The sequence below is a fragment of the Octopus bimaculoides genome, chromosome 3, assembly GCF_046866305.1.
Source record: "Octopus bimaculoides isolate indiv1 chromosome 3, ASM4686630v1, whole genome shotgun sequence".
Classification (NCBI taxonomy): Eukaryota; Metazoa; Mollusca; class Cephalopoda; order Octopoda; family Octopodidae; genus Octopus; species Octopus bimaculoides.
Window position 1 is genome coordinate 117,498,025 of NC_142930.1, and position 7,500 is coordinate 117,505,524.

Sequence of the window (7,500 nt, forward strand, 5' to 3'; positions counted from 1 at the left end):
GTGTACATAATAAAATGTCAAATAGGAGAGCACAAACGACATTTGAACCAGTTGAAGACTAAGCATACCGAAGATAGACAAGAACTAACGATGGCAGTGTTTTATGACAGTTCAATACTGCAACGTCAAAAGAGGTTGGGCTTAAGCGCATCAGCAATAGAAAACGTTAACAAATATAAAAACTAGAAATAGTCCGTAGGCGAAAAAAGTATTAGAACTTCTGATGAAATTAAAATCACAAAATAAAAGAGAGGTGATGGAAATAAAATAGAATACAATTTAGTAAACAAGTTGCACTTCCCACAAAAGTCAAATCTCAAATGGGAGAGGAGAAATCACAGAAAGTCGAATGTGTAGTTTGTGAGTTCGTGGAGTCGCAGGAAATTGTTAAGAAATTGTTAGAGTTCGTTGGGAGTTCTTTTGGATTGGTTACATGTGTTGGCAGAGTTTTTGGGAACAAAATAAGTGGAGTGAGTTGGTGTCTACCCCGTTCCGTGGTAAATACATCACACTACCTTAGTGCGTGTTATTAAGGTGACATATCTGGCCTATTCTTCGACATCACAGTCATCAATATGTTCGCTTAAGAATAAATACACACATAAATCCATACACACACACACATATTCATATACTATTCTTGCATCCAGTTTTAGGAAGACAGCCCCTTGTTTAAGGTATTTTCATTCCTATAAAAGTCTCCGCCTAATTTGAATGTCGATTCTTATATAAGTAGTTTCTAGAAATGTGTCTAAAAACTGTCTTTGTTCAAGGAAACTCCTTGATTTTAATTTTTCCATTTTGTAATAGGATTAAAAGAAGCTATGGCGTCTATTTTCATTCCACATCGTAGGTATTCGAATTCCGTGTATTGCCATATTTCATCATCTCATGTACATATACACCAACGCATAAATATTCACGTGCATGCGCACACGAACAAGTATATGCATCTGTGGGTAGAGCGGCATTGCATACGCTAAAATTACGTTAATATTTACGCATTAGAATAATTTCCGAGCTGTATCTGTTATGCTTACGGTAGAAAATAAATTTATATGCTGTTTGATATTTGAGATTGTGCTCCATTGATTTCAGTATGAGCTAATATCTGTTTTTAATCAATTCAATCAATAAATATTTTCAAGTTGTTTACTCTTCCAAATTGTATTAAATATATTTCTTTACAATGTTGTTACAATACCCGACATAAAATTTAGTAAAATATTAAGTTTTGGACATTGTTCTACAGCAATATGAAAAGCTCGAACAACGTCAAAAGAAATCAGCCATGGCTGTACATTCATGCAAGCTTAAATATAGATAAATATATACATACATACATTCAAACATACAAACCTATATACATACAGTACATGCATATAAATGCGGGGTGTGTATGTATAAACACTCTTCTACATGCATGCACTGTATATTTCTACGCTATGGTGCATCAGAACGTAAACAATGATGCCATGTCCTGTGGTAGTCGCCATTGCAGCTACCATATATAACATATAAAAAGACAAAAGCAAATGTGAACGTAATGATATAGCATAACGTAGGATGATATATTCTGAAGCATATATATTAAAAGAAAAAATAATGATGCTTGTAAATGCGTATGTGCACATACACAGAACACGCACACACACATACACACATGTATACGTACATACACAGTGGCACGCACACACAGGCACACACACTCGCTTACATGCATATACTTATAAATGACGCATGTTTTCAATCTAGATGTATTGCTCTTTTACTCTTTTACTTGTTTCAGTCATTTGACTGTGGCCATGCAGGAGCACCACCTTTAGTCGAGCAAATCGACCCCACGACTTAATCTTTGTAAGCCTGGTACTTATTCTATCGGCCTCTTTTGCCGAACCGCTAAGTTACGGCGACGTAAACACACCACCATCGGTTGTCAAGCGATGTTGAGGGGGGGGGGGGGTTAAACAGAGACACACAAAGATATACACACACATACATAAATACAAACATATCTTTCTATCTATCTATCTATCTATCTATCTATATATATATATATACATACGACGGGCTTCTTTCAGTTTCTGTCTGCCAAATCTACTCACAAGGCTTTGGTCGGCCTGAGGCTATGTAGTAGAAGACAAATTCCCAAGGTGCCACGCAGTGGGACTGAACCTGCAAGCATGTGGTTCGTAAGCAAGCTACTTACCACATAGCCACTCCTGCGCCTGTATTATGAATGAGTGTATGCAATTATGCAGAAGTATAGGATTCCCATAAAGAGAACCAGACATTCAGCTTTTCTACCTCATTTCCACGTATTTAGGGAACATCAGGAAGGAAGTCTCAACAAGAATACTGGAATCATATCATAGGTTCATATCCTAAATCTATTAGGCATTATATAAACATATATGTGTGTACACTCGCAGAAGCACAAGTACATACGCTCACAGACACAAGCATGCACACTTGCACTCACACACACATATACGCACACGTGCGTGCGCACACACACCCACACACACATATTGTCATGCACGAGAAGAGCGAGAAACATGTGCATCTTATAATTCAGGTTTTGACAATGACTTTTCAAGTGTTAACAAATGCATATTGAGGGGGTAAAAAAAAACTCTGTAGAAATTACGTTGCATCAAAATTAATTAATTCACATTTATTAACTGACGTGGCCTCTCCAGTAAAGAAGATTCATAACTATCAAAATACGTGTCATTGAAAATTAGAATTCGATTTAACAATAAGATGAGCAAATATTCAAACATAATAGCTGCAAATTAATTATCATCCAAAATTAGACCGAAACACTATATTTGCTATGGAAACGAGATCCATGGCTGATCTAGTGTACGAGTTTGAAGATAGCTAATTATGAAAGATTCGCATGCAATCAATATTGGGTTAATTTTTGTCGCCATTATCTACTCATGATACCGAAGATATCTTCGTTAAATAAAGGTTACATAGTCGTTAAGGAATCCCTAATTAACTCGACGGTGATATACTTTAGAAGAGAATTTGTTGGCGCAGAGGCGTACACACGCACACTCACAAACACACAAATAATACATACAGACACGCGCACATTCACACACACATATACATGCACATGCACACGCACACGCACAAACACATGTATATGTAGGGTGCGATGGGTGAATTGTTATATTTTTAATTTCGCTCAAGCGTGTTGATTGTTTTTGCGATTGTTGACTAGACAGTAGGATCACTTTCTTACCGTTTGTGAGAAAAAAATAGTATGACGCATTTCACTCTGCAAGAAATTTGAAAACGACATGCTGTACTTCTTGGCTCCAACACGAACATTTCAGACTTTTTGGGTGACAATCTGAGGACAGTGCAATTTGAGGACATGTTCCGAAAGTGATAAAACTCTATCATCCAGTCAACATCATTGTGTTTGGCGACATCATGTCTCTATTCGTCTTCTCACACGGCCTCACATTCAACACGGAGGCCAACATCAAGTGTCTGGAGGAGTTAGTGCGGTCCTGATTCAAGAAGGTGATAACTGGAAGACCCTATATCTAGCAAGAGGAATCTGCACCATACCACAGGAACAGAAGGCCTCAATCCGGGCTGTCAGGCAAATTTTGGGACCACATCATTCCTAACATCTGCCATGACTGCAACCTCCTTGATCATTATGTGTAGGGTGTAGTTCGGCAAGAGACGAAAATAACTCGTTCTAACACCAAAGATGAACTGAAGGCAAGGATTAGGGCAGCATTCACTAGCTTAAAGAAGGAGACCATTCAAGAGAGTTGCAGGAAATTCCGAAGTCATCTGAAATCTGTGCTTAAAATTAATGGCGATGTTATTGAATAAGTTTATTCTTTTGTATTTCAAGATATTTTAATGTAATTTTGCTAAATATCTGTTAAAATGAGATGTCAGTGTTATTTTCATATTTGCGTAATTTAGACCATAGTTTATTCACAAAACTTTGTATATGCACGCGCATGTGTATGTTTGTGTGTGTGTGTGTGTGCGTGTGTGTGCGTGTGTGTGTTTGTGTGTGTGTGTGTGTGTGTGTGTGTGTGTGTGCGTGTGTGTGTGTGTGTGAGTGAGTGAAAGTGTGTGTACACCTCAGCGCCAACAAGTATACACCGATTTTCCTTCATGTCACAACCGGAATCGTTAGCAAAAAGGGAACATTGCATTAATTTGAATAGTGAAGAACAGCGATTCAAAATATCATTCTAATACTCTCGATGAAGATGTTTGTTGAATCATTTTATCTGAGATTAAAAATCAATTAAAAGATCAAGCAAATATAAAATAAAATTAAACAATATTAAATCGTTTATCATCTATTATACTTTATCACATAATATCGCGCCTATAAATTGTTCATATCCCCTCTCTTTTGTTTACAAAATATGTACCCGTACAAATACCTACATATGTAGACAGAGTTCATTATTTGCAACCTGCATAAAATAATGTAAATCGCAGTCTTAATTATCGCAATGACATATATAGCCATTTTTCTAATGGATAATGAGACCTTCCTCATAATTGTCCATTTAAACAAATAACAAATTGTGTTCCGTGTTATTTTACTCTATGACTGAAGTATGTTTTATGATTCAATTATGTTATCAAATATAGAAACAAAATATTATGAAAACATATTAAATTTGAGCTGTAAAAGCAGCTATTTTCTATTTAATTTTTCACTAACGCTCGTTTCTTGATTAAGAAAGAATAGTAATTTTCGAAATATTACTGAAAATGAGGTGTGAATTCATGGACAAATTTCTAGAAGTCATTGCAGACTTAGAACTTAACTATCGTAATAATAAAACGATTATAGCAATTTACTGTACAGAAGTGTTAGGAATAAAAATATTTTCCGCAACATCTCCTTCTTTACGCATAAAACGAAACTTTGTCGCTAAGATTTCTCATTAGTCATTCATTTTGAGATGGTTGAATCCATCGTGCAGAGTATGAATCAACTATCCATTATATTGCTATTGACATATTCATTTGATGGATTTAGATTTATCACGGGGCAAGCCGTTATAGCACAGGTGCAGAGTTTTCAACAGCTTTGAATTTTCTACTGTGATATAAACTTATAGTCTCGGAAAAATATTTATAGACAAATAACAGAATTACCTTCCTTTGTAAAATTAACAACAAAAGTAGAGAGAATGAGGAAAATGATGATGATAATGGCGGTGGTGGTGATATTTTGGTAGTGGTAGTGGTGGTGGCAATGATGATGTTGATATTGATGATTATAAGAAGTAAAACGATTATAAAAATTCTATTTAATTAATAAAGAAGGGCAGCGATTTTTAAAGAAGGGAATAAGTTAATTACATTGATTATGGTATTTCACTAGTATTTTATTTTATCAACCACTACATTGTGGAAGGTAAAATTGTGCTCAGCAGGATTTCAATTGAGAAGCCAGAACAATTGCTCCGAAGCATTTTTGTCCTGACTACTAACGAGGTGTAGACGTAGTTTTTTTTTTATCTGCTTGGGGCTTTGGCGAACATGAAAAGTGAACCGCATTGGAAGGATTGGAAATAAAGACCTACTTGGCCCGATGGTCAGGCCTGAACATGCTTTTCAGACTGGAAAGGCAGTAGTTTGAAAGCATCCGCGTCAATGGATAAGCTGAACAAGGTTTTGTGTAGTATCCACGAGTAGCGCTATATGGGGGTCACTTGGAATCTAAAGGGATTTTCTTCGTTTTGTAATTCTATTTTATTTTAATGTTCTCTTTTTTGCTTACATTTTGGCTTACATAGTCTAAACCAACGGTATATCATTGTTCCCGTCGTTTTCAGAGCTGTTTTTTGACCAAAATAACCCAGGAATATTAATAGTATTTTCATTTGTAATAATAGTAGTAGTATTGGTCGTTGTGGCTGTAATATGATTTTCATCAACTTATGTCATATTTGGATACGCGTGTGAAATATTTGCTTCTGTATGCGGTCTTTTCTCTACCCTGTGTATGCTGGTGAGTGTTTGTCTCTTCAGCGTGTAAAACTCCAATTCAAGAACTCATAATATACAGCGCATACCCATAACAGATGAAACCATCTTTACTAATATTTGAAATATTTGTTTCTCCGCTTCAGTGAACCAAAAAATCACTTTACGTTCTATAAAACAGTAGAATATTAATTTCTATATTTCGAGATGGTAATTTTTTTTTCTGCCAAATAAGCACACGCCCTGTATATTCGTTCTTCACACGTTTATTAATGTTCTAATTTTATGTTATGTCCATTGTCCGGAAACCTTTCGTCATATATATGTGACTTTTTGAGAGGACCGCTTTTCGTCCACTTTTGTTTTCCTGCTCTGCTTAATCTATTCTCCAAAGGTTTCCGGACAATGGATATGAGATAATATAAGAACAGTAATAAACATGTAGAGAACGAATATATAGTGTGTGTGTTTTTTTTGGCAAAAAAAAAAAATGAAAGTTGAAAGAAACTGACCATCTCGAAATATAACATCTGTTTCAACACATGGTTTCATATCAGGAATCTTGCAACACAAATTCATACACATAAAGAATATTAATTAATATCACGGTATTACATATGCTGCTTACAAATATCATTAATACGTTAATCATCTTGAAACCGTAGTTCTGTTATCAATATATAATATTTGTACCCATTTAGGATAATGCATTTGAGATACTAATTCGGATATATTACATAATGTAATCACTTTAATCATGCAATCACTTAATATAAAGAACAATCATTCATATATATGTGACTGGGATTATTGATATTACATATAGCTACAATGTAAATATTTTTTTTTAAAATTGATTATTGAATCAGTAATTCATTTTCTAATTCGTCGCTTTCTCTTGCAAAAAGCACTTGTATATATAGAAAATTAAGTCCATTACTTTTCAAATATTGTATACTTACGTTGAAACACATATAAACACATCCACACAGAAATATACTAATCTCTCTCTCCCTCTATCTCTATCTATATACCTAGCTAATATAGTATATGTATATATATATATATATATATATATATATATATATATATATATATATATATATATATATAATATAGTGTACATTTAAGCACAAAAGAAACTACCTTTAGCAGGTAGTTTTACACGCTAGAAGAAGCAGTCAAAACGAACGAAATCACATTTAAGAGAAATTTCAAAGGGAATAAAAAATAAAAACCTTTACCTTGTTATTTTTTTACGGTCATACCTAGATTTCGGATCTTATTTAGCAAATAAAATAATTTCGCCTGGCAAATCATTTTATTTGCTAAATAAAATTCGAAACTTAGGTATAACCGTAAAAAAAATAATAAGGGAAAGTTTTTATTTTTCATTCAATTCGAAATTGCTCTTAAATGTGGTTTTGGTCGTTTTGACTGCTCCTTTTAGCGTGTAAAACTACCTGCTAAAGGTAGTTTCTCTTGTGTTTAAATGTA